Source organism: Crinia signifera, chromosome 3, assembly GCF_055691185.1.
Source record: "Crinia signifera chromosome 3, ASM5569118v1, whole genome shotgun sequence".
Lineage (NCBI taxonomy): Eukaryota > Metazoa > Chordata > Amphibia > Anura > Myobatrachidae > Crinia > Crinia signifera.
Window position 1 is genome coordinate 240930620 of NC_139219.1, and position 26795 is coordinate 240957414.

General features: G+C 43.5%; 1 protein-coding gene across 4 annotated transcripts in view; it reads right to left on the reverse strand.

Annotated features, from left to right (window-relative positions):
• The window catches only part of NLGN1 (neuroligin 1), a 966435-nt gene that overhangs the window by 687826 nt on the left and 251814 nt on the right, over positions 1 to 26795 (reverse strand). The window contains exon 1 of one of the 4 annotated variants that reach the window (XM_083177736.1): positions 9803 to 9819. The exons of the other annotated variants lie outside the window; for them this stretch is intronic. The gene's annotated coding sequence lies outside the window, so the exon portion shown is untranslated. Of the gene's footprint in view, positions 1 to 9802; positions 9820 to 26795 lie in introns of those variants that run through there. 4 annotated transcript variants of the gene reach the window in all.

The window sequence follows — 26795 nt, forward strand, 5'->3', positions numbered from 1 at the left end:
TAGCGTAGCACAGACAAATACTAAACTGATACTCACAATTAAGTAAATTAACCACTGCTCAATATTCATGTCGGGAAGTGCAATATATTTTCAGTTTTACTTTGACAATTTTTATTTAATTTTTTAATTGCATGTATATTGAAAATGCAATAGACAGATTGCACTAACAGCAGCATTAAGAATATAGGCCCTTATTCTGGTTCACTCCCAAAGGTAAATTACTTCTCAAATGGACAAAACCATGTGCACTGCAGGTGTGGCAGATGTAACTTGTGCAGAGGGAGTTTCATTTGGGTGGGGTTATACTTCAAAGTGAGGTCTATATTGCAGTGTAAAAATAAAGCAGTCAGTATTTTCCCTGCACAGAACCAAAATAACTCACCCAACTATCTCTGCACAAGTTACATCCGCCCTCCCTGCAGTGCACATGGTTTTGTCCATTTGAAAAGGAATTTGCATTTGCGAGTGAACCAGAATAAGGGCCATAGTACTCATATGCAAATCTATGGGTTGGACTGAGGGTGCATCGGACCACCCATTAGCCTGCTGGCCGCACACAATTTAAAGCAATGACAGCTGGGCAGAGAGTGCTGTGCGCTGCCCAGATGTATACTCAAAGGGTCCGCCACAATTTAAACTCCAATAGGAGCTCGCAGTCCAACAGTCAATGAGGAGCAGCATTGGTGGCTCCCAGACCGTGAGCTCCTATTGGCTCGCAGTCCAGCAGAAGGTTCTCCCCAATAGGAAAGCACAGATCTGGGTAGTGCCCACCCCTGTACTTACTGCTGCTGCCGGGAGGGGGAATAGAGAAGTGATGGCCTCCCTGTGTTTACATTCCCCATGTGTGTGACTGGGGCCTGCATGTCACTGGGGGCAGCCAGGTAAGCTGCTGCTGCTCTCATGTAGCCAGGGCTGCCTGACGCTGTGGTGGCCCTGCCAGTTCTCAATAGGGTTAAGCAGAGCATTTATCACTCCAGATGGCCAGGGGGACTTACCCTCACCCCCTGCGGGCACTGGCACCTCGCACATAGCCTATAGCTAGAGGCGGACCTGCTTTGACTATACAGCAGCACTGCTCTCTCTGCCTAGCAGTGTCGTTGTTTTAAATTGTGTGCAGCTGTTGGCCTCAATGTACTGTGTGGCACAATGTGTAATGGGCATTACGGTGTGTAGACTTATGTGTAATTGGCATTATGACGTGTGGCTTTATGTGTAAAGGGTATTACGATGTGTGGTATAATGTGTAATACCATGCCCATTTTTGTGATGCCATGCCTCCTTTCCATAAGACCACGCCCCTTTTTGCCCAGCAATGGTCCCGCCAACTAACTGTTTCAGTCTGGGACCACCCATTACTATATTTCTAGATTCGCCTACGATAGTACTCTTTTTTTTATATATTTGAGTTTTTCGCTCTCTAAATTTGTAACTTCATATGATAAAATGGTATGTATTATATTTAATGCCTCAATAATCATGTTAAATATAGCAAACACTAGATATGCAAATATACAATATTTGAAAGAGCCAATCAATATGCCAGGGGATATGTGTCTAACAAAACACACTGTTTTACGGGCCTACAGTATGTATTAACAATTGCTGAATTGCTACAATTACTAACAGTATCCCAACGGATTTTCTCAATCTGAATGAGAATATCCCGCTATGTACTAAGGTTAACTCGTATTGACAGTGATAGCGATAAATGCTGTCCCAGTGAGTTACAACCCCATCTGTGAAAGGTTCCCCTGGGGAATCTGACACTGTTCTTGCACACAGTATTAGTTTTTGCCATGGATAGAGACTGCAGGAGAGGCCTTGCTGGCTGCTTAAAGGTACAAATTACATTACTTCAGAAAGGTTTTGTCTGGGGATACAATATTAATGTATTTTAAGTAGTGGAAACTGTGATTTAAATGACATAATTTGTTTGGAATCCAAGGCTTTATATATGCAAACAAGGTTATAAGATACAACTGGCCTGGACACTTATTGCTAAAACATACCAAGGGGTGTAGATAATTTGGTCGACATTGGGGGAAATTTACTAAGATGGGAGGGTATCTTGTTTCCTAGCACGGCGCCAGCAATTTTAATTGCATTAATCGGGACCCAAAAAATCACGTCGATCACATCGCATGCAACCAAATCGCATGCAATGCGATCAACGCAATTTTTTACATTGGAACCAATGTAAAATGGTCCCTGAGACCCGATTTTACATTGGCCCCAATGTAAAATGTCCCCCAGACCCCAATTTTCATTGTATACCCACCCTCATGGGTGAAATGCCCCCCCATTGTTAACGCCACCCCACGATCAACGCCAACCCGAAGCATTGCGAGCGCAGCGAGGCCGCGAGGGGCGGCAGTACGCGTCCTCCGACCTTTTCATACCCCCACTATCCACGTCGGCGTGGAGTTGATTTTATATAGTGTGGCGAGCCCGAAGCGTGGCAAGCCCCGCGAGGTTACGCACATTACCTTACAGGTATTATGCATCCCCTCGCGGGGCTCGCTGCGCTCGCCACGATATATAGAATCAACTCCACACCGACGTGGATAGTGGGGGTATGAAAAGGTCGTAGGACGCGTACTGGTAGGCATCAATCGTGGGTTGCCGTTAACAATGGGGGGCATTAAACATACACATTACCCATTAGGGTGCCTATACAATCAAAAATCGGGGCCATTGGCCCATTTAACATTGTTCCCTATGTAAAATCGCGTTGATCGTGTCGGTCGCATTGCATGCCATTATAATGGCATGCGATGGACGCGATCAACGCGATTTTGTCATAGCCGGCTAATTTAACATTGCTCCCTATGTAATATTGTATTGATCGCGTCGGTTGCATCACGTGCCATTATAATGGCATGCGATGGACGCGATCAACGTGATTTTCTCATTGCCGTGCAATAAAGGCTAAAAATAGCCAAATATCACTTCGCTCGAGTCCATCGCATACCTTAAGTTACCTTAACTTACGGTATTCGATCACCCACAATGGGCGCCGTGCTAGGAAACAAGTACCGAAGGGAGTTCAGTTTCACATGGGATGTTGCTATTGCATACCTCCCATCTGTCCTGCTTTCCGAGGGACCATCCCAATTTTTGGGGAAGTTCCTGCAATGTTCTGTTTTTTTGGGGGGCCCGGCAGTGTCCCACGAAGAGGGGGACGGTTAGGAGTTCCCCCATCACCCAGTGAATAGACACTGTGCGCATGCACACACCGTCTATTTCCGCAGGCAGTGGGGCTGAGGGCTTGGCCAGCCGCTCACAGAGCCGCTGGCCATTCCTCATCAAAACAGGGGCCTGGCTTCATGGGAAGTCAATTTATATGCCACGCCCCCTTGTTGCCACGCCCCCAAATTTCTGGCATGCACCTTCATCATGTGCGACTGTCCCGCTGGACGATGGACTAAAGTTGGGAGGTATGCTATTGGCAACCTTCCAGAATCTACTTCTTATTCATTTAGCACCTTCTAGAACCTTGATGGCTAACCATGACATGGCCAAATAGCAAAACTGAAGCAGAGCATGCTGGGATGTGTAGTTCAACAGCAACTGGAGTGTCAAGGTTAGCCATCAAGGTTCTAGAAGATAATATATAGTAGCATTATCAACATCCGATCTGAAATAGAACTCTTAGAAAATGTCCCGGTGTCTAGGTAGACAGTCAATAGGTCTACCACTAATTGTCAACAGGCAGAAGGTTGACACAGCAAAAATGTCAACACGCCTTAGGTCAACATGATCAAAATATTGACACAAATAAAAGGTTGACATGGCAACCTCGAAATTACGTTTTCATGGTTTTTTTCCTTTGCCATTGTCAACATAGGTCGACATGGACCCCATATTAGTGTACCGTGTCCCCTCGCATGGCTCGCTGTGCTTGGCATGCTTTGGGCACACTATTATACTGTATTCTCCCTATATGCCCACTGGGATGGTAAAGTATGAACATGTCGGTTAAAAAAAAAAATCATCAAAAACTCAGGTCAACCTTTTTCCATGTTGATCTATTGCTTGTGTCGACCTTTTGGCTATGTCAAGCTACTGCATGTCGACCTTTTCATGTGTTGATCTTCTACCTGCCTAGAATTGTAGTTAACCTTTTGTCTGTCGACCTAATGACCACATACCCATAGCAAGACACTCCTCAAAGATAAAAGACAGCAAGAGTTTGGCAAGTGCAATACCCTTTTTTCCTATTTTTAGAAGGCCGATGACTGCTTGCACTGACGGAAGACTAGGGCTGGTTAGGTATAGTATATGAGGGACCTGCATTGTTTCTCTCTATTATCTACCATTTCTCTATTAGTTTCAATCTATTGAATTGATTAGAAACAGTCGTTTGTCTCATGTGTTTTATGTTATGACTGTACAAGAGACACGAAGGGGTAAATTGAACTCTGAATGCCATCAGAGCACTGCTGTAGCGCTGCTGTAATGGTTGGAATGCTGGCACCTATCAGCCACCAACATTGTGAATTTTCCTTCTCATGCCATAGAGGTATGTAGGAAAATGTGAGATGTCCACCCTTAAAAAATAGCGAAAAATTGGCGCTAATTGAATTACCCCCCTCTGTCTCACAGTGCGGTATGCACAGGGTTGTGACTAGATTCAACAGACTAAAGAACCTTTGATGACACAAACCCATGACATGCGACAGCAGGGAGTAAAGCAAGTTTAGAACATGGTTCTCCAAGTGTACCCTTGCAGGGATACGGTCACTAGGTCTTCAAGCATTAGGTTGACATGACTGAAGGGCAACGTGCAGGAAGGTCGACATGGGTTAGGTCAACAGGGTCATTAGGTTGACATTGGGTTTTTCACCTTTTATTTTTAGCCAACATGTGCCGACAGGCGGTAATTCATGCCCTACGCTCGGCACACTTCGCGGTGCTACGTTTCAGTATCCATGGGACAAAAAAAGGTGAAAAACCCCATGTCGACCTTGGTACTGACGACCTTCCCCATGTCGACCTAATGACCCTGTCCACCTTACCCATGTCGACCTTCCTGCATGTCATCCTTCTGTCATGTCGACCTTCATGCATGTTGAACTAGTGGTGTCAACCTAATGCTTCGACCTAGTTGCTGTCAACCTAATGCTTCGACCTAGTTGCTGTCTATCCAATAATCCATGATCACCGCCAAGTTACTAAAGAGAATAGATGTTGGTGAGAACAGTGAAACTGATAGGTCACCAACCTTGTTCCTCCCACAGCCATTGTGTGTCATGCGGTTGTGAAATATGAGGTCCTTTAGCCCACTTTGATCTAGCATTTACATATATATATATAGTGGCAATAAGGCAGAGTCCCATAACAAGAGCAATTGAGGGGCTCAGATTCTCACTGAGGAATGTGAATAAGAATAGTGCAGACACCTGCAGGTGCCGGCTGTTAATGAATGCTTATCTGTAAATGGCATAAGTCATGTAAGTGACACATACCGTGTTTCCCCGATAATAAGGCCTACCCTTGATTTTGGACACTGGTCCAAAATAAGCCCTACCCCGAAAATAAGCCCTAGTTAAATTTCCATATCTGTCGTTCAGACAATAAATTCTACCCCCGCTAACCCCCACTGATCCCCCAGTCACCATCCCTAACCCCCCTCACCTCCACGGTGCAGATAGAGCACTGGCTTCTACTGAAGTAGAAGACTGGGTGACTAAAGTAATAGATCAAGGTGGGGCTGTAGATGTAGCTTATCTAGACTTTAGTAAAGCTTTTTACACAGACTGTTAAATAAACTTGAAAGCTTGGGATTGGATTCTAAGATAGTGGAATGGATAAGAGCAGGACGGAATACAGAGAGTTGTAGTAAACGGAGTACAGTCAAAGGAGGGAAAGGTTACAAATGGAGTACCCCAGGGATCTGTACTTGGACCGTTGCTTTTTAATATCTTTATTGGTGATATTGCAAATGGAATTGAGGGTAAAATGTGCCTTTTTGCAGATGACACAAAGGTATGCAACAGGGTAGACACACCAGGAGGGGTAAAACAAATGATTGAGGATCTAGGTAGATTAGAGGAATGGTCAAGAGCATGGCAACTACAGTTTAATGCCAAAAAATGCAAAATCATGCACTTGGGTCTCAGAAATCCAAAGACTAAATATAGTATAAATGGCACTATAATGAAAACTACTGAGGAGGAGAGGGATCTAGGTGTCACTATTTCAGGGGACTTAAAAGCAGGTAGGCAATGTAACAAAGCAATGAAGAAGGCAAGTCAGATGCTTGGTTGCAAGGCAATAGGTATCAGCAGTAGAAAGAAGTAATAATGCCACTGTATAGGTCATTGGTACGACCTCACCTAGAGTATTGTGTTCAGTTCTGGAGGCCATATCTCCAGAAGGATATAAATACATTAGAGACTGTACAAAGAAGGGCAACTAAAATGGTGCATGGCCTACATCACAAAACATACCAGGAAAGACTAAAAGATCTTAATATGTATAGTTTAGAGCAGAGAAGGGAAAGGGGGACATGATAGAAACTTTCAAATATATTAAGGGTTTTAACAAGGTACATGTGGGAGACATTCTTCACAGGAAGAGGAGCAGCATAACAAGAGGACATGCACTGACACTAGAGGGAAGAAGATTCAGGGGAAATGTAATGAAGAATTACTTCACAGAAAGAGTAGTAGATAAGTGGAATAGCCTACCATCAGAGGTGGTAGAGGCAAATACAGTAATACAATTTAAACATGCTTGGGATAAGCATATTGATATCCTTACAAAAAAATAAGGATCAAATATGGTTTGAGGTAACATGTTTAAAAAAAGGAGCAGAGTAGATGGGCCAAGTGGTTCTTATCTGCCGTCAAATTCTATGTTTCTATGTAAGCCACTTATACTCCGGGACCCAGTGATGCACTGCGGGCTGCGCGTGACGTCACTGCGCACATCACGTGGCTGCAGGATGGCACAGAGCTGTGGCGCAGCAAAGAAGAGCTGGAAGAGCTGGAAACTTCTGGTGTCTGTGACGGGTTACCCCCTTTTAACAGAGTACTTGGGTATGTTTATTAAGGAGTACTGGGGCATGCTTACCATTATTAAGGAGCACTGGGGCATGCTTACCGTTATTAAGGAGTACTGGGGCAGGAGCACTGGGGCATGTTTATTAAGGAGCACTGGGGCATGTTTATTAAGGAGCATTGGAGCATGCTTACCATTCTTATTATCGGGGAAACACGGTAGCTGTTCCAATTAATCAAACCATATACTCTATCTCTTTCTGTCTCACTCACTCACTCACTCACTCACTCACTCACTCTCTCTGTAGGGGATTTACCTGGCATAATGTGTATAAAGGCTCTATTTGGCATAATGTTTACAGTATAAGGAACTCTACCTGCTGCAATGTATGTAAGGGACACTACTGTAATATAACGTGTACAAGTGGCAATACTGTGTGGTGTAATGTGAATAAGGGGTATTATTGTGTAGTGTAATTTGTATAATGTTCGCTGTTGTGTGAATTGGTACTATACTGTGGTCAAGCCATGATGTCGCAATCCTATATTTTTTGGCATTGTACCTAGTTTAAATATAGGGGGCACCAATTTTCTTTCTGACACATGGCACCAAATTGTCTAATTACAGCGATGGAGCTGAAGTTGTGCATGCGCAGCCACGCATTGGGTTCAGAGGTCTTGCGGTGAAATGCCTCAGGTATTCAGGGGTCCTGCCAGTATTGTGAGAGAGGAGACAGTGCAGGGTACTCGCCCCTAACAGATATACCTGTCACCCCTAACAGATATACCCCCCATATATATGTGATCGCCCCATGTCGCCCCATATCTTTATAAGTGAAAATAGCTGGCAAAAGACACCAATTACTGATCTGTATTGGGAACAACTAATTTTTAAAAGTGCCATTGGTTTTCTTAAAACAGATGTAATAGAATTTCAAAAGGCCAGGATCACTGCATGTAATACACAGGAGAAAGGACAAGTATATCGCCATAATTATTCAAACTATATATCTAGCCATCAATCCAAACCAGACTTCTTCTAGCACAAATGACACTCTGCTCCGCTGTCCACATCACAAACTAGTATAATAGCATAATTGTTTTGACCTTTTAATCTGTGCTATAACTGGCTCTACTGGACACTCATTACATTAAAAAAGACTGTGGGCACTGTGCTTTTCTACTCTGGATGTACAAAGAGGAAGGTGCAGCCAGGAGCAAAACAGGTGGAAAATACACAATGGCAGGTAGCTGAGGGGGTACCACACATTTCAGTGCCCATGCCCACTATCCCAGGTTTTTAACACCCATTATAATACTGTAATTATGTGTTAACAACCAGAAGAATCTTCTTAATTTATAAATACACTATCAACTAACCCATGCTTCGTACTGGGAAATATTGTGTGATAAGGGTGAAATCTTAAAATAAATAATAATAGTTATAAAATGTTGTTGATGGCCAGTTGTGTAACCAAGTCCTCCTCGCCTTTGTCCTTCTGATGGCTTACACGTGCGGGAGTGTGGTGGCGATGTGTACTAGGACTCGCGGGCCAAGCTTCCCCCGCCCCACAGTTTCCGTTTCAGATGAGTGCAAAGTCCATTCCCACATACAGCTGCAGCATGTGTGTCAGTCACTCGGCCTCTGTCTAGTTCTGCACCATTGGCTGTGTGTGGCGCCCCCCTCCACTCCAGCAACATCTGCCGGAGTGTACGGGCATCGGCCAATTTTGCTACAATCACCCCCCTCCCCGAGTCCGTGTCTCTCAGCCTTGTGTCCCAAAGGCTGGTGCCACATGTGTTGCATTTCTTGCTCTTCTGCCTGGCCCATGCTGGGAGCATGTAGCAGTGTCGCTTCCACTCCAGTCCAATCCACCTGTGGGTATCCCGCCAGAGCAAAAACAGTGTTTGGGCATACCTCGCAACTGTCCTGAATACACAGGGACAGTCCTGCTATTTGGAAACCCACTGTCCCTACAGCTCAGCTTTACAGAGCAGCTGGTGATCGCTGGATAGATGCGATGTGCATGTGCATGGCATCTATCAGTGCAGAGAGAGAAGCCAGGGGCTGCCCAGCAGTTCAGGCAGCGATGAGCACACCCCTGTAAATGAAGAAAAACTGGTGTCTCGTCACCTGGCCGCACCAACTTTTAGTGTAACCCTTTTTTCAGGTATGGTATGGTATGGTATGGTATATCCCACTGCACTTCTGTTATATGTTGGGAGGTATGGTTTGGGGCTATGGTGGGGAGGAGTAAACCTGTCCCAGAACCTGCATAACTGCACAATATATGTCTAGGCAATGGGAAAGGCGTATACCAAGGTTACATGGTCGATGCAAAAAGTGGGTGTGGAAAACCTGAATGAGGTGATACAGTGCATTGTAATGGTATGAGTGCGGTATTAGTTACACAGGCTGTGGGGCCCGGCAACATGGTATACTGTGGCTTTGTGGGCTGATTTGTAAAGAGTAATTTTGTCCGTGGTGTGAATGTAGGTAAACCTTCTGGGGAAACTGCAGCACCTAATAGAGGAAACTGGAGATTTGTCCAGTGGTTAGCGCGATTACCGACAGACAGATAGACGTGCTATCAGGCTTTGTTTTATACTATGTAAGGATTTAGCCAGACTAGACTTCTAAATATTTCAAAAGAAAAATTATCTAAGTATTTGGTCAAAATCCTAGGGGTATGGACATGCACATTCCCCTCAAAAAATGAATAAAAACTACTACACCTCGTAGCTGTCCCCTGCTGAGCCCATTAAACAAGCCTGGGGCAAGGTTATTAGTACTGTACCTGCATTAGTACACTTGCACGCCATTCTCTGTGCCTTTGGTCAGCATTCACAGCCCTCTGATGGAGCCCAATCACAGATGGTGATGCATGTCATCTGTATGGGGACATTTCCAAAAAGGTTTATGTGTATGGCAATCTGATATACATCCACCGTCAGGGTGAGGCTGATCAGCAGTGGTACAGGGGAAATGCTGGGGGGATAGGGGGGGGGGGGGGGGCTTCTGCCTGAGGACCCACCCTCCTCTGACAGGTTACAGCCAGTGCACTCATATACATTATACACTGTCATTTTATTATAGGTTCAGATACATGCTCTCTACTGGCTGCACCAGCCTCTGTGTAGGCTGGTCTCACCCTATGGTAACTGGCTACATCCACTATTATTGAGTCTGTATTCCCCTGGTGGCTCCTTTATTGCCCCGTCCAACACTGTCTACAATGTTCAAAAACTGTTCTGCTTTTGCAAATCTACAGTTCATAAATTATCCTCATAGAACATTATATTTTTGGCATATATCTTCTGTATGCCACTGTATTATATTGTATTATACTGTATTATATTATATGTATTAGGTATTATAATGACCTATGGTCATCCATCTCAGGCTATTCCATGGAAAGGATTTACTGTAGCTTTAACCAGCACCGATAACTTCAGTTGGCAAATACATAATGTTACAGGAGAAACAGGACATTATATGTAATAACCTTCTAAGCGTGTCCTTACTTTCATAACACACTCTAACCCGCAAGATTACAAAATATCCAAGTAGTCTTTGAAACCTTTTAGACTTTAGAAAAGAAAATATAGTCACTAAACCATGTAACACTGGGAGGAGCCACTGTAATTCCTGAACATACTGTAGTATCAATACATTCTCATGCCGAGAAAGATGTCAACTGCCAGTGAAAGAAATTGATACTTTAAATCTCACAAGGGTCAGCCCAAGGAACAGCTTTCTTTAATAGTCCAATTAATATTCAGTTTTTATATTTCCATGCCTAGCCAAATATCCTGGATGAAAACAATAAAGGATCACTTTTTAAGGACTGATGCTGTAGCATCTGCGCCTTTATGCTAATGCCACTACCAAGCCCTTCCCTAGTGTACAGCCTTTCGCCGTGGTGTCCAACCACCTACAGCGACATGCCCATTATGCTCCCATAAGATGCAGCGTCTCACGCACCTTTTTCCACTGCCCAGTAATGCCAAATACACTTATAATACATTTCAGGCATGGCGAACCTGAGTCCATAATGTGACACTCGTACAAATAAAGCAAGGGGAAAAAAAAGTAAATATACTTCTGTATATTTTACTTTGCAATTTACATGGATACTGGTGGACTTATTTTCTGCCAATTACAGTAATACATTACATTTTCATTATGCATTTTAGCAATTTTATAACTCTGTGTAACATCGCACCTCTATTCATGCTCCATTCACATCAGACCTGGGTATGTCAAGGGGAGATAACTACAGCTACAAGCTTGAGGACACAAGCAAGTCTACTTACAGTAGGTTATAATGATGCAGTTTTGTTTGCAAGCTTTAGCTTTGATACCATTTACACCACTTATGAGGGGTATTAACTCTATAGCCAGCGGTGTAGCTAGGTGCAATGGTGCCCGGAGCAAGGGCATGTTTCGCGCCCCCCCCGGGGGGATCAGCACTGACCATACATGCGCACACATATGCGTATATGCATATGGCTGTGCACATCGCACAGTGGGTTCCTTTTCAGTGAAGGTACATCCCCCAAGATACGATTGCATATTACAATGCGATCCTGGGCGGGCATCGGGGGTATATAAAATGGGTCCTCAATGCTTTGCCCCTCCAATTACTTTCACTGCTACAGGACCAGACAGACCCTGGCCAGAGAGGAAGGGTAAGTATATTTGCAGTAGGGAGGGGGTGGCACAGAGTGGGGGGCAGAATGGGACTGGTGTTGGAGCAGGACATAGCATAAAACGTAAAAGGGGGTAGGCCAGAACAGAGCAGGGAGGAAGACATGGCAGGGAGTGAGGCAGGAGAGTGGGGGGAGTGATAAAACTGTAGACCCCCCTGTCACTGGGCCTATTAGTCAGTGACCGGACAATGTGCAGGTTCACACTGCCAGCACTGTTAAACACCCCCAGTGCACGCTTGATATTGTAAAATTACCCCCTCTGACCTCTAGCTGCCAGCCTGCCGCTTTCTGCGGAGCTGCATCGTCTTGCGGTGTGTTCTGACGGCAGCAGCTCCGTCTTGAAGTGCTACTAGTGCACTATACAGTGCAGGCAGACGGGGGGCTGGGTCCTGGACTTAGGAGAGGGAGCCGAGCTGAGCACGCGGGTCTACTCCGCAGTCAGCACTGCAGACACTGCTGTCTCTCTCCCCCATAGCTCCCAAACCGGCGCATGCGCAATGAGAGCGCTGGCCGGGTTTTTTTCTTCTCAGGGCAGGGAGCGGGCGAGCAGGGCAGTGGAGCTCGCGGCAGAGTGCAAGCTCCGGCGCCAGGTGACATTACTGCGCCCGGAGCAAGCGCTCCGCCGGCTCCACCGTAGCTACGCCTCTGTCTATAGCTGTGTACACACGGGGGCGATAGGGGCTGAAATCGCTTGAAATATGGTCGCAGGCGACCATGTTGCCAGTGATGGGAGTGTGCCCCGGCGATAAATCACCCGGTGCGCGCTCCCATTTTCAGCCCCGTTCTAATTGCTGGTCGCAGGAGCTTGCTCCTGCGACCAGCTGATTACCTCAGCAGAGGTTCCCTTTCATCAGCGACCATCTCTGGTCGCTGATTAAAAGGAGAAACTGAGCAATATATTGCTCAGTCTTATATTGCTAGCAATATATGGCTGAGCAATATATCTGCCCCGTGTGTACCGGGCTTTTGAGTGCTGACATCTCTGTGAGAGATATTGAAAATATCCGCTAAAAATGCCAGCGTCGCTCACATTTGTTATACAAATTCAAATAAAAAAATGTTGTGTAAAAAAAAGAATATATTTCCTATATAAGGTAAACATTACAGGTCATTTTGATGAATACAAGTGTTTGCTTGGCAATTTCACATCAATTTTGACAAATTCACTTTGCACTCAAACATTAAAATGATGAGCAGTGCACCGGACTTGATGGTTGTCCAAATTCCAGCAAATAACAGTGGAGTCCAGTCACACTGTCAGCAGTTACCTTGGGAGCATTTATAATGTCAACACTGCAATGTCCACATGATTCAACATGTTGACAGACACCATGTCAATGTCTTCAGACTATCAACATATTCACAATATCAACATTTGAAATATTTCCATGTTAAATGTCAACATTCTCAGAATGCCAATGATTAGGTTTAAGGTTTGGGCACTAAGGAGATGTAAGGGTTAAACAGCATGGGGGGAGAGGCATGAATTACACCCCATAACCACTGCTCCATCAAAGGTCCGCACCAAAGGAGTTGGTCACTTGACAGCCAGGATATAGAAGCCATGCTGAAGCAGCTGGGTCACCAGGGATGTTATGTTAACACATGTTATTGACATGTTGTCTGTGCATACATTTCGTAATGCTGCTGGCTTATGTCAAGGCTGCCTACATTCTCCGGTAAACCTGATGCATGTTGACCCAACATTCCATTCCCATAATAGTGGCCCAGCAAAGTGCACACAATGGGGGTTATTCTAGTCCATTCTTTCTGACAAAATCCTTCTTAGATGGACAAAACCATGTGCACTGCGGGTGGGGCAGATGTAACTTGTGCAGAGAAAATTAGATTTGGGTGGGGTTTTTCTTCAAAGTGAGATCTATATTGAAGTGTAAAATCATGCAGTCAGTATTTTCCCTGCACAGAAACAAAATAACTCACCCAAATCTAATTCTCTCTGCACATGTTACATCTGCCCCCCTGCAGTGCACATGGTTTTGTCCATCTAAGAAGGATTTTGTCAGAAAGAATGAACTAGAATAAACCCCAATAAGTTTCCCTGGTGAAGAGAAGAATAACCAGGAGAAAAGTTAAATTCACAGAAAGAATCCATTCCTCCTAACACAGCTAAAGGGGGGCATGCCTGGATTAAGAGAATGTTCTGCATACAAGTAAAAATAATAATGTACAAATAAGTTTGTAGTAAAGAAGCAATAAATCCCTGAAATATGTTGTGCATGATGGTATGAAAAATAATCATTTTCAGTCTTTATTTAATCTGCAGGATTTAGCAATATGCTACAGACTCTGCTCCTTTAGCAATTATAATTACTATAGCACACTGAATTTACCAAACAAAAGTAACAGGTATCCGTTTCCATGGAAATGTCGTCTTGTTTAAATAAACATCTTCTCTCCAGGTGGCATCTGACATGGAACAGTGAAATGCTCCTGGCGATCTAGAACATCAATTACTATTCTTTGTTTACCAGAATTCCAATACTGTTACAACTAATATATACACTTGTATTCAGGACATTTGGTGAACATATGGATGTGATGGGAGCCAGTATAATACAGCTATTCATTAATGGCAGGATTAGTCATCAATACATCCTGAGCAGTAATTATTATTCCCACTTTAAGGTACAGCTTGAAAAACATTTGACTTGCAGATCAGTTGCATTTCACTAACAGTACAGCCTACAGAATAGAGATGGCATACCACCAAATAGTTCTCATTTCAGCTTGAGTGTACTGATTTGAGGGCCCTGACTTGCTGTCATGATTAAGATGACTGTATTCCCTGCCTCAGTTCATAATAGAGCAGCAATGAATAGGGATGTATTGTGCAACCACCTCTGGTGCCTGGGATAGATAATGTGTGATGGGAGGACTGGAGATATGTAAAGGGCAGCTTGTTACCAGAAGTATCGGTACGCAGCCATGAAGTTAAACTGTCCCTTCCATGGTTTGGCCATGCCCCCTGGCCAGATTTGACCTAAGCTGACCAAACTCTTACACAAGATAGGCAAAGCAGCCTTACATGCGATACCTCATTAAACGTGATATGGTCGTATTGTCAACAGTCATTAGGTCGACACCGTTGGGTCAACAGGTGGCATAGTCGACAGGGTTCTAGGTCGACATGGGTGAAGGTCGACAGGTGTCTAGGTAGGTATTTCAAGCCCTAGCATCCACTAGGGCGTGGTGTGAGAACATAATAGTGTGCCCGAAGCACCGCGAACGAAGTGAGCGTTGCGAGGGGCAACGGTTCACTTCCAACTGTGTCCATGTCGAATGTGTCGACATTTGGGTTAAAAAAACTGTGATAAAACCCATGTCGACCTAACGGCCTGTAGACCTAATGCATGTGTCGACATAACGACCTGTCGACCTTTTCCCATGTCGACCTAGACCCATGTTGACCTTCACCCATGTCGACCTAGAACCCTGTCGACCTTGCCACCTGTCGACCCAACGGTGTCGACCTAATGACTGTCGACCTAAGTGTGGTCGATAAAACAATCCACACCCCTTTAAACTGCGACCCCTAGAAAGTGCTTCCAAATCCTCCCTGATGCAATAAATCTTACTTATCTCTGGACCCGGTCCAATGTGCAGGGGACCACACTTCAGATTGGAATCAGAGGTTTGGCACATAAGATAAGGGCACTTTTCACCCAATTTCTTGGCCTGTTCCGTGAGACGAAAGTGAAAAGGGCCCAAACTGTATAAGTGTATGGGCACTTTAAAGGCCCCCATCCAATAGCACAAGGTATCGCATCCGAAACCCTGCCAACTCGTCCGTCAGCTCCCGGATGGGTAGACCTCATACGAGACATTGTATGCGGGTCTTTTGCATATGATGTATCATATGCGGTCCCAGTCATGGTTGTAGAATATGATAGATATTAATTGCAGCCATGACGATCTGTGACTCCGAGGAGCACCGGAGCGCGTCTCGTATCGGAGTCAAAGAAAAATGGCATGCAATATGGCAACTTTTCATCCAATACCTCAAGCTCGGAAAACTGATTAATAGTGGCCATATTGCACTAGTGGATGGGGGCCTTAAAAGTTGTATGCCAGTGACCCTGTGGAGCAGTTGGTCAGGAATATTTCCGGCCACATTCTGACAAATAATTTTGTACAATTATTTTGCAACCAAGAACAGAATGTGTCATAAGTTTTATGGAACAGTTTTGGTAATGCTGCATATACGTACTGCCCAGCATGCTGAACAATAATTTAACAATTTTAGGTTTAAGAGTGAAAGCTGGAACAGTCCAGACTCCGCTGGATCGGACATGATGCAGTACCTTCAGCAACCTTGGCCACTGTGGAGTTCTCTATACATGTCTTCCTGTATCATTTGCTGTGATGTCACATACTGTATTCTGGAACAGGCACATAGAGTTCCACAGCAGTAATAATCACTGTAGGAAGCTAGCCTAGTCTGGTGTTCTGGAGGCCAGACTACTCCACTCTCATTCTCTATGCGAAGTGGAGCAGGTCGGGAGGGGGCTCTACATCTGCATTCACCATTTGCTGTGTGTCATACACGAGGACATGCACTGGAGCTTGAACAAAATTTGCAGGAATTACTCCTACAAAACAGTATTAGCGCTTATGCTGGAGCTGCCAGGTCTAATAATTGTTGGTAGTATAGGGGTTTGCTTATGGAGGGGCAAAAGGTAGACCGGCGCTTGATTGGGGGATAGTGGAGAGGCGGGGGGGGGGGGGGTTTCGAGATATAGTGTAGACAAGTGTAACAGAATGAGGAACAAGAGAATAGAAATAGAAAATAATAAAAATAAATAAAATAAAAAAATAAAAATAAATATAAATAAAAATAAAAAATAATAATCAAAATAATAAAAATGGCGATAATGTTTTACTGCCCCTTTGAGGTGTTAAGAAAGTCCCGGAGGTTGACCTGTACTATGCTAACTCTATCCAGGGCCAGTGCAAGCCCTGTTAGCGCCCAGGAAACCTACCCGCCCCCCCCCTCTCTCCCCAACGGGGGTGTGGGCGCTGTCCACCAGGGGGGGGGCAGCGGATTGCCTCCATAGTAGCTCCACAGCCGGGCTCCGGGGGCTGTGTGTGGGGCCACTACATGGGAGAGGGGACTGCAGGGGGGGGGGGGGGCAGGCAGGCTGAGTGCTGACTAGGTGGCTGGGGCTCTGGGCGTCCGCCGTCCACCTCCAAAGACTGCCACTGGCCTGGCTGCTGACGACCAGGCAGAGGCAGCAAGTTTTACACGGGGTGCTCCAGCGTGTGGGAGGGGGGGAAAGCACACACCTGCTTGGCAGATTGATGCTGCAGCTTCTTCTTCCTCCGGCGGCTCTCCAGTCTCCTCTGCGGTAGCTTTCCTGCTGCTGGCCTGCAGCTCTCTACCGCCCTCCAGTGGCCAGCACCCTAGGCAAATGCCTACACCTGCCTAGTGGTGGCGCCGGCCCTGACTCTATCTAGAGTACCTGGAATACTTGAAGAAGCGTCCTAGTGACGTGAAACGCGTTGGTTCACTTTAAAAAGAATCCCCAGAGAAGAAGAAGACATGTCAGATGCTTGCTCGCTATCTCCACAAGCTGCCAAAGAGAAGGTGATGTCACCCGCTGTATCGCTTGGCTGCACACGGGATCTCCAATAACGGACTCCAGGTACTCTAGATAGAGTTAGCATAGTACAGGTCAACCTCCGGGACTTTCTTAACACCTCAAAGGGGCTGTGAAACATTATCAACATTTTTATTATTTTGATTATTATTATTTTTTTTATTTTATTTATATTTATATATATTTTTTATTTTATTTATTTTTATTATTTTCTATTTCTATTTTCTTGTTCCTCATTCTGTTACACTTGTCTACACTATATCTCGACCCCCCCCCCCCTGCCTCTCCACTATCCCCCAATCAAGCGCCGGTCTACCTTTTGCCCCTCCATAAGCAAACCCCTATGCACTGGAGCTTGGCAGCGGCACAGGTCACTGCAGTGAGCCGGTCTCACCAAGGGGGTGATTCTGGTGTACCAGCGGCCACAGCGAATAGATTATTCATCAGGCTCTTGCACACAACAGTGCAGGCGGGGGTGTGGAGCGGCGGGCAGGACGATTCGCCCATGGTAACACCCAGTGTTTCATGATAATTCCCCTATGACACCACAGAGGCGAGCGCTGGAAAAATCATTAAATGGTCTCCAACTATGCAATGATTCCTCCCTTGCACCCAAGGCTGCAAATAGATGTTTATGCTAAACACCAATGCACAGCTGTGTGGGGGATCACAGCGTGCAAGGGGGGTGAACGGCCGTGCAGGCAGAAGGCAGCGTCTGGGGGACTTGCAAGGCTGTAAAATTCACAGCCTTGCGAGTCAACCAGAATAAGGTCCTCAATCCCCAATTTTAGGCTTCTATCCAAAGCAGCCTATTTATTAATTATATAAATATGCGAACAAACTAATATGGTATATAAAGTGTTCCTATACAACAGCGCAATAAATCATTAAAAACTATGGTTAGTGATTTCTGAAAACATTTTTTTCTGTATTCAAACTACAATTCAAGTTATCAGAACTTTCTAAACTAACACTGCACTTTTATTGTGAATGATTGGCATACACGCCGGAGATGTATTTACAGAAGGAAAACAAGCCTTTGAGGTAATGCACCCTTCATCTGCATGAAAACGAAGTCAGGGCACGCAAGCAGTTTGTTTGTGGTTGGTTTTCTAGGGAATAAAACTGAGCACTACTCCTGTACTGTGTATGACAAAAGTAATTTCACCTTTGTGCTTTTCATACTCTTTATACCAAGAAGAAAAAAGTCATATGATGGAATTTATCAAACTTTTATTCTGAGTATAAGTCAGCATGCAATGCCCAACAGGGAATAAAACCTATTTGTCTGTGGCACATTCAACAAAAGAATCTTTGTGTGTTCTCAGAACAGTGTGTAAGAGAGAAAGCAATTGAGGTGGTTCGCTGGCGGAAAACAACCTGAGCTGGTAAACAATAGCATCCGGAATTGTCAAAAATGGGGCAACAATCTGACACTGATATATATTTATCTCTATCTACCTATCTATCTATCTACCTATCTACCTATCTACCTATCTACCTATCTATCTATCTATCTATCTATCTATCTACCTACCTACCTACCTATCTATCTATCTATCTGTCTGGTGTGTTATTGTCTTGCACTTGCTTAAGTTTTCTTTTTTTTTTTACTTTGGGAAGTGTCACCTTTCTGTTGTGTGACAGAACTGTGGATGAAATGTAAATGATGTGCATTAAGTTTCCACATTAGACTTCCTGACAATAAAATCACTACACATAAGATGTCTATGAACACCTTTAAGTGTATTACATAAGGAGATTAAAACCTCACATACACAGCATGAAAATATATAGAATTACTTAGAAGTTGTACTCCAGATTTATTTAACCCTTTGAGTGCCAAGTGAATTTGTCAAACTAGGTGGGAAAATTCCCAACCAAACGTTTTTATTCATCAGAATGACCTGTAATGTTTACCTTATAGAGGTAACATATATATATATATATAAAAAAAAAAAAAAAACATTTTTTATTTGAATTTATACTGTGAGTGTTGCTGGCATTTTTTGCCAATATTTTGCACATCTCTCACACAGATGTTTGTACTCAAAGGGTTAACTAACAAAATAAAATAGTTGTATTAGTAAAAATATCACAAGGAGGCTTTTTAATATGTGAAAATACAGAATCTTGGTTTGCGAGTATGGTAGTTATATGTTAGTTGGGCGCCCACTAAGCTATTTGATTAGTATTCCGCGTCCCGTACCATATTTTTCTATGTACAGTATTGTCCATTGTGTTTATGAAGTTAGGTGAATACTTCCAATGATCAGATGGGCTATTAGCTGCTTTGTTAGCACCAGATTTGGTTTTGCTTCTTTTCTTTGTATACATTCAAGTTCTATTTTCCGTTATAAGTATTGTGAAATTCATTAGCTATGAAATATAAGTTGTGCACCTGCATAAACAAGTTTATGAGTTGATGGCAGCACCTATATTTATACATGCAACTCATGATAATGTGCTGGAGCATCTATACTCGCGGTACTTATATGTTAGTTGGGCACCCACTATAGTTAGTACGCTCATACCCCCACTATCCATGTCGGCATAGAGTTGATTTTATATAGTGTGGCGAGCGCAGTGAGCCACCGAGCCCGAAGCGTGGCGAGCGTAACGAGACCCACAAGGGGACGCAGAATACTAAGCAAATAGCTTAGTGGGCGCCCAACTAACATATAAGTACCAAAAATATTCAGCAAATAACAAGCGTTAAAAATAACTACATCCCAGGAGATGGGATTATAGCCAGAGTTTCATTCAGATCCTCTTCGTCACAAACTGCGGTGCGCAGTCCCGTTTGTGACCGCGCCCCTTACCTTCACTATGGTCCATGCTGCGTCGCAGGCCCATTGCCTGTGTCATCTCTGGCTGCGGATCATGGTGCGATGTCCCCTGTGCCCCCTGCGTCCCCTTGGTCCGTGCGCAGTGTCCCATGTCAGTTTCACGCTATGCCCATGCTGCATGGGCGCCACCATGACACCTGTGGTCAGCTGATAGTATGGGCCAATTGTGCTGTCTGCTAGTCTGAACTCTGACCTGGATACCTGTGTCAGAACCAAAGTATTTTCAGGTACTTCCTGGTTCTGATTGATGCTGTGGCTTTCAGCCAATCAGGAACTGGCAAGGGGGATATAAATCAGGGTTCTGTCCCTGCCTCCCTGCCTTGAACAATTGCTCATTCTGTTCCTTGAGTTCCTGCTCCTGTGTCAGAAGTTCCTACCTAGGCTAATAGCTACCCAGTGCTTCCAGTGATATCATCTTGTCCTGCTTCTGCTGTTCTGGCTATTCCTCCACCTACCAGTCACTCCTGCATATTGCATCCCTGTGGTAGAGTTGCCCAGCCATCACCAGCAGAGGTCACCATTGGTCCTGGCTAGCTATTCCTGTTAACTCCCAGGCTAGTCACCAACCTTGGCTCACAGGCCAATCTTATTTCTTGTATCAGTGCCTGACTGTCGACACTCCGGGTCGACCACCAGCTGGTGTACTACTCCAGAGACTCTTACCATCCCTGTCCTGGCTGTCGACATTCCAGTCTATCGAAACTCCTAACGGCTCCCAGGTCGTCCACAGTTATCTCCAGCTCCCAGGCTGTCGACAATGCCTACCGTCTTCCAGGCTGCCAACTGTAATCCCTGGCTTTCTGAGTATCTTACCTTCATCCTCCAGTATATCATCTCAAGACTCTCAGTATATCCAGTCTTCTTCCCATCCTGTATTCGTACCAGCCAGCTCGTACCAGAGGAACAGGGCAGGGGAGCGCATCCTGCTCACCACGTGCAGCTAAGCCCAAAGCCCCTTGCGGGGTTCCCTGGTGAAAACCACCAGCGAGCTGGTCCAGCTTTTCCCTGGTATCCTAGTATGACCTCACCATACGTTAAACCACTATCCTTCCGTTTCCCAGCGCCCTCCACTGATCCACCATAGTCACAGCCAGGAACAGCTCTTGATGGTATACAAAGAGGGAAAACATGTAAAACAATGGTAAAACAGATAAAAAAAAAATTGCAATAAATTCTATAGCAATAGGTTTTTTTTTTTTTAAGTCCCCAAGTGGTTCCTTTCAAGAAAGGAGTGAGTCAGATGTTGCTTAAGAATCGCCATCACTAGGGATCAATAGATGACTGAAGAAATCACATACAGATGTATCTCTCTAACAAGGATTAGGGTGTCTTGCATACCCAAACTCACAATTATATAGATTAAGATAATCACATCAAGGTTTCTTTTAAAATCATATCCCGTGATGTGTAGCCACACTCACAGGTAAATATATGGGAATCCACATATAAAGTTATCTTTAACTTCTTTTTTTATGAAAGTTAAAGATATTTTTATATTTGGATTCACACATTTTTCTGTTCTTGAAAGGAACCACTTGGGGACTTTTTTTGGAAAATAGAAATAGTCTGAAAATGACATCCTTAACTTGCACCCTAAATGTGCTGTTGTGTGAGTTATCTTCCCCCATTATGCTCCAAGTTCAAAATACAGAGTATCTAGTTATAATGTCGGCTTTTACAATAACATCATCACAATGTTGACAATTGCAATATGTTAATGTGTTCACAAAGTCAACATATGAAATGTCAACATTCTGGATTGACCAGCAGTGGAGGATTAGGGTCAAGTGCTGACCTGGCAGCCATTGATACAGATTCGATATCAACAGCATACGTGAACTGGTGGTTTGCTGGCATCGGCCAGGAGGGAGGGAGGGACCGCAGGAGGACAGTGCATGGGGAAGGGAGGGGTGATGCTGCAGCATGAAACTGCTTTCGATATGGCAGATCAAAGCAGAAATAGACTTGCCTGCCAGGTCCATGCATCGGGATAGAATCTGCATTGAATGCAGCTAACAATCAGGCTTTCTTAAATTGTTTCCAAAAGATAGAAAAAAAAATCAACTCCAGTTACAGAAAACTTTACTTTAAAGGCTGTAGAGAAAATACTGCATTAATATAATTTACCCACAATTTAAAGAGATAAACCATAGATATCAGATTCACATTACAGTTTCCAGATCATAGATTGTCGACTGGTATAATGAAAATGTATAATGAGATACAGTAATTTGCGAGCTGCCCCGAGATTTTTTCAACACGTTACATCAGCCACACCTGTAGTGCATATAGTTTTGTCCATTAGGGGGCAGTATTCAATGTTATTTTTCACCATGTGCAACGAATCCTGTCTAGGATTCGCTGCACATTCGCCGGCATTCTCCATCCCCCGGGCCGCAGCCCTCCCTCTCCCCTATTCAACGTGTCAGGGGCTAGCTGCCGGAGGGAGCTGGGGGATAGGCGGAAGGCAGGGGGATGGAAGCCTCCCTGCCTGCACCGCACGCTGCACACAGCAGCATGGGGAGAAGGAGGGCTGGCGGGGACACAGGCAGCAGAAGCTGCCTCCCCAAGGAGACAGGGAGTGCTGCGCTAGTCACGCTCGTGCATATGTAATGAGCAGGACCCAGCGCAGTGAATATTAATGAGCGGCTCCCCGCCCCCCTGCTGACATCCTTGACAAACTTAAAAATGTAATATATATTCATGTGCTGCAAGTTCAGGAATCCTAATAGCAAGACCCTTCAAATAATAAAATTAATGATTTTTTGACACCAAAAAAAAAAGAAAAAAAAAGAAAACCTTTATTTTAAAAGAACACATTCCAGTTCACCTTAAAAAGATGTTGAATGCAAAACGGTGAATCTAGGCGAAAATTATGGTGAAAGCAGTTCTCCATTCTAGCATTGAATACACTCTCTGTGAATTAGTCAAAACCCCATTGAAATGTACACCAGCAAATTGCAGCGAGCATGAAATGGAGAATTGGCCAGCATTCACTGCTTTTGGTGAACAGTGAACATTGAATACTGCGAATATCATTATCATTTTCATTTTCTCTTCATCAGGATCCTGATGAAGAGATTAAAAACTCTCGAAATATTGATGTAAGCATGCGTCTGTCTCCTTTATTTTGAAAAGTCGGAGTACCGCCCTACCACCACGATATATATATATATATATATATATATAAGTGGAACAAGAGACTTTTTTAATAAATGTTTATAAACTTTGGACTTTACTTTACTTGTTTTAACGTTTGAACACAAGGCACTATTGACCCAATTATTGAGGTCATAAAAAAAGGGCGCCATCTTACAATTGTCACCTATATATATATATATATATATATATATATAGACAGCACTTACCTATCCTGGGAACCAGGATAGGTAAGTGCTGTCTATCATTATCCCTCTTGGACCCTGCACCGCATCATTCCTTAAAAATCTGAGTGCCGTTTTGCTTCTCTCTCTCTCTCTCTCTCTCTCTCTCTCTCTCTCTCTCTCTCTCTCTCTCTCCACATACATACATACATACATACATACATATATATATATATATATATATATATATATATATATATCGATATGGTGGGGCGGCACTCCAACAATGGCTGCTTAATGAAGGGAAACGATGATATACGGTGCCTTCCGTGAAAAAGACCCAAGAGGACCTTGGGGTATACAGGACTGCGCGGCGGCGGCACTCGTAGTTATAGTACTAAAAGAATCACCAGTAGACTGGATGCATTTCCAACGTTTCGAGGCTGTGTGCCTCTTTATCAAGGTGCAAAAATAGTCTATTTTTGCACCTTGATAAAGAGGCACACAGCCTCGAAACGTTGGAAATGCATCCAGTCTACTGGTGATTCTTTTAGTACTATAACTACGAGTGCCGCCGCCGCGCAGTCCTATATATATATATATATATATATAACTACACACAAACACATATACTGTAATTATGCACCTTTGAAACCTTTTTGATGTATTCAGCAGAATTCCAATGAACTGGCAGGAATATTGCATTTGGAACACAAGGAGAAGACATATGTATGTTCTCTATTAAAATGCTGAGCAGGACTCCATTCATTGATTTTTACACTGTCCTGCTTCAGAACATTGCTATTCAATATTGATGCAACCAATAATTTCAATATTCTCAAGTCAATTTAAATAGGTTCTGTCACTCAAGTGTAATACATCTAAAATGTGACATTAAAGCCCCTTTCACATTGCAGTTTTAACACGGCATATTGCCGATTTTTAACTGGTTTAAAACGGTACCAGCTGCAATATGAAAGCTCCACAATCAATTTACCGGTTACAAAATACCGATATTTTGAAACATGTTAAAAGCAGGATCCTACACATTTCAGAGCCATTTTCCCTGCAGTCTGAACAGCTCAGAAACAGTATTTGCTACAAATGATAACCACACTTGATCCCCGCCCAGAAGCTGGAAAAAAACATTTAAAATGACATTGTATGGCTTTCTATGGGAGAAACATGTTGAATCTGAAGGTACAAAAACGGTATTGAAACTGCAATATACCTTTATGCAATATGAAAGGGGTTTAACTGGCTTTTGACCCGTTTTAAGACACGTTTACAAAACGGGTTGAAAGCAGGGTCTTAGTCTAAAGCCTAAGACCCTGTTCTTGAGTCCAGATTCAAGAAAGGAGTTAGAGTTTTTAAAAAAACTTTTAGCGAGCTAAGTACCTCAAAAAGTTTTTAACATCTTTGACACTTTTTTAAGTGAACTATGTATTAATTGAACCCCTTTTTTCAGCCCATTGTTTCCCAATCCCATTCCCATTCCCTTTTTTTCCTGTGTACTTACCTAAAAAATCTTTATATATTTTTTATATGTTAACTGTGAAAATTAAATGTTTTTTTTATATACCTAACTTATTCCAGTTCTGTGGTCATGTTTGAAAGTTAAAAAGATCAGGCGCCTGTTTTCTCTTCCCCCATCCCCCCCCCCCAAAAAAAAATCTATCCGATCAACCAAGTCGGCACATAGAGAATTGGGCTGCCACCCTCTAGACCAGTGTTTTTCAACCACTGTGCCGTGGCACACTAGTGTGCCTTGAGCTGTTCTAAAGTGTGCCCCCACATCTAGAGATGCCCAAACCCATTTACAGTCACCACCAGTTCAAATGTTATTTACTGGTCTCTTCTTTTCATGTAAAGGGTCAATGTATTTTATTTTTGTTATTTGTGGGGATCAGTGTGATTGTTTATAATGTGGGGGCCAATAGGTTTGTTTTTTTCCTGTGGTGGCCAATGTGTTTTGCCCTGTGGGGATCTCATGGTGTGCCTTGGCAATTTTAAAGTCCTATTTAGTGTGCCGCAAGGGGAAAAAAGGTTGAAAATCACTGCTCTAGACTGTGCACTTTATATTTTATTATTTATGTATAAAAAGTCTTAAAATTATATTTGTAAAAATCGCTTGAAAGGAAAAAATAAATTATAAATTTCCTCAACACTCATCACTTTAAGTATGGTTAAAATAGTCATATGCGCCGGTGTCTTAGAGCTATTCTTTGAAACATATATATATATATATATATTCTATAGCAAAACCATAAGGCCAGAAGCTGCACACACTGCACAGAGGCAAAAATGGAGTGCTGTAGCTTGCATAATGTTATGGAGTACTGTTACGTATTTACACAGCCAGCAACATCCTTTAGTAAATGCATATTTAATGACATAAATCCTGCAGTCAGAATCAAAAAAGTTCAAATAAGCATAACAGGAGGGCAAATTCTTAGCATCGGTATGATATTCATAACACAGATCATCCCCTCTGTGAGGCAGACATGATGCCGACAGGCAGTTTTGGTGCTTCCTATCACATCTTAATCATCGGCAATACTGACTCAGTCAGGCCATCCTAAAGTACCCACAATGCTAATCAGAGAAATGACACTCACCTGCCATGCACGCAAAGCCAACACCGCCCGGAGACCAGAAACAGTGGGCGGTAACCCTGGGTATCAGATCAAACAGGAAGTGAGCTCAGCGACAGAGGCATGAGTAAAAAAACCTGACTGGGGATTGATCTCACATGGATTTCACAACAATATCTACAGTGTTCCATTCACAGACCACTCTGATGATGAGTAGCTAATTCATTCCAGTTTGTCAAAAGTTTTGTAAAGTGAAAATGTTTTTAATTTAATGGACCCTTATAATGGTCCACTTAAGGGAGTCTGTTTATTGTGTTCTATTCAGAAACTCATAAGCTTTCCAACGACATATCACAATGCATGAAAACAACAGAAATAGCATGGACCTTTATGACAGCACCCTTAAGGGCTCGTCCGATTAAACCCATCTTCGAACTTAGATTTTCCCTTAAGATAATAATGTAATGTGCAAAGTTTGAAGACGATTAGTTAAAGTGTTAGAGAACACACACACACACACACACACACACACACACACAAACATTGTTCAATTATATTTATGTAGATAAATCAATAAATGAATAAACTGCCGGTATAGTTTCTCTGTGTGCAGACTCAGTCACATGTGGAGACATTCTTTCAAAAGTGTAGATTGAACAAATGCAAAGGCTTCACCGGGAACCAACCTGTAGCT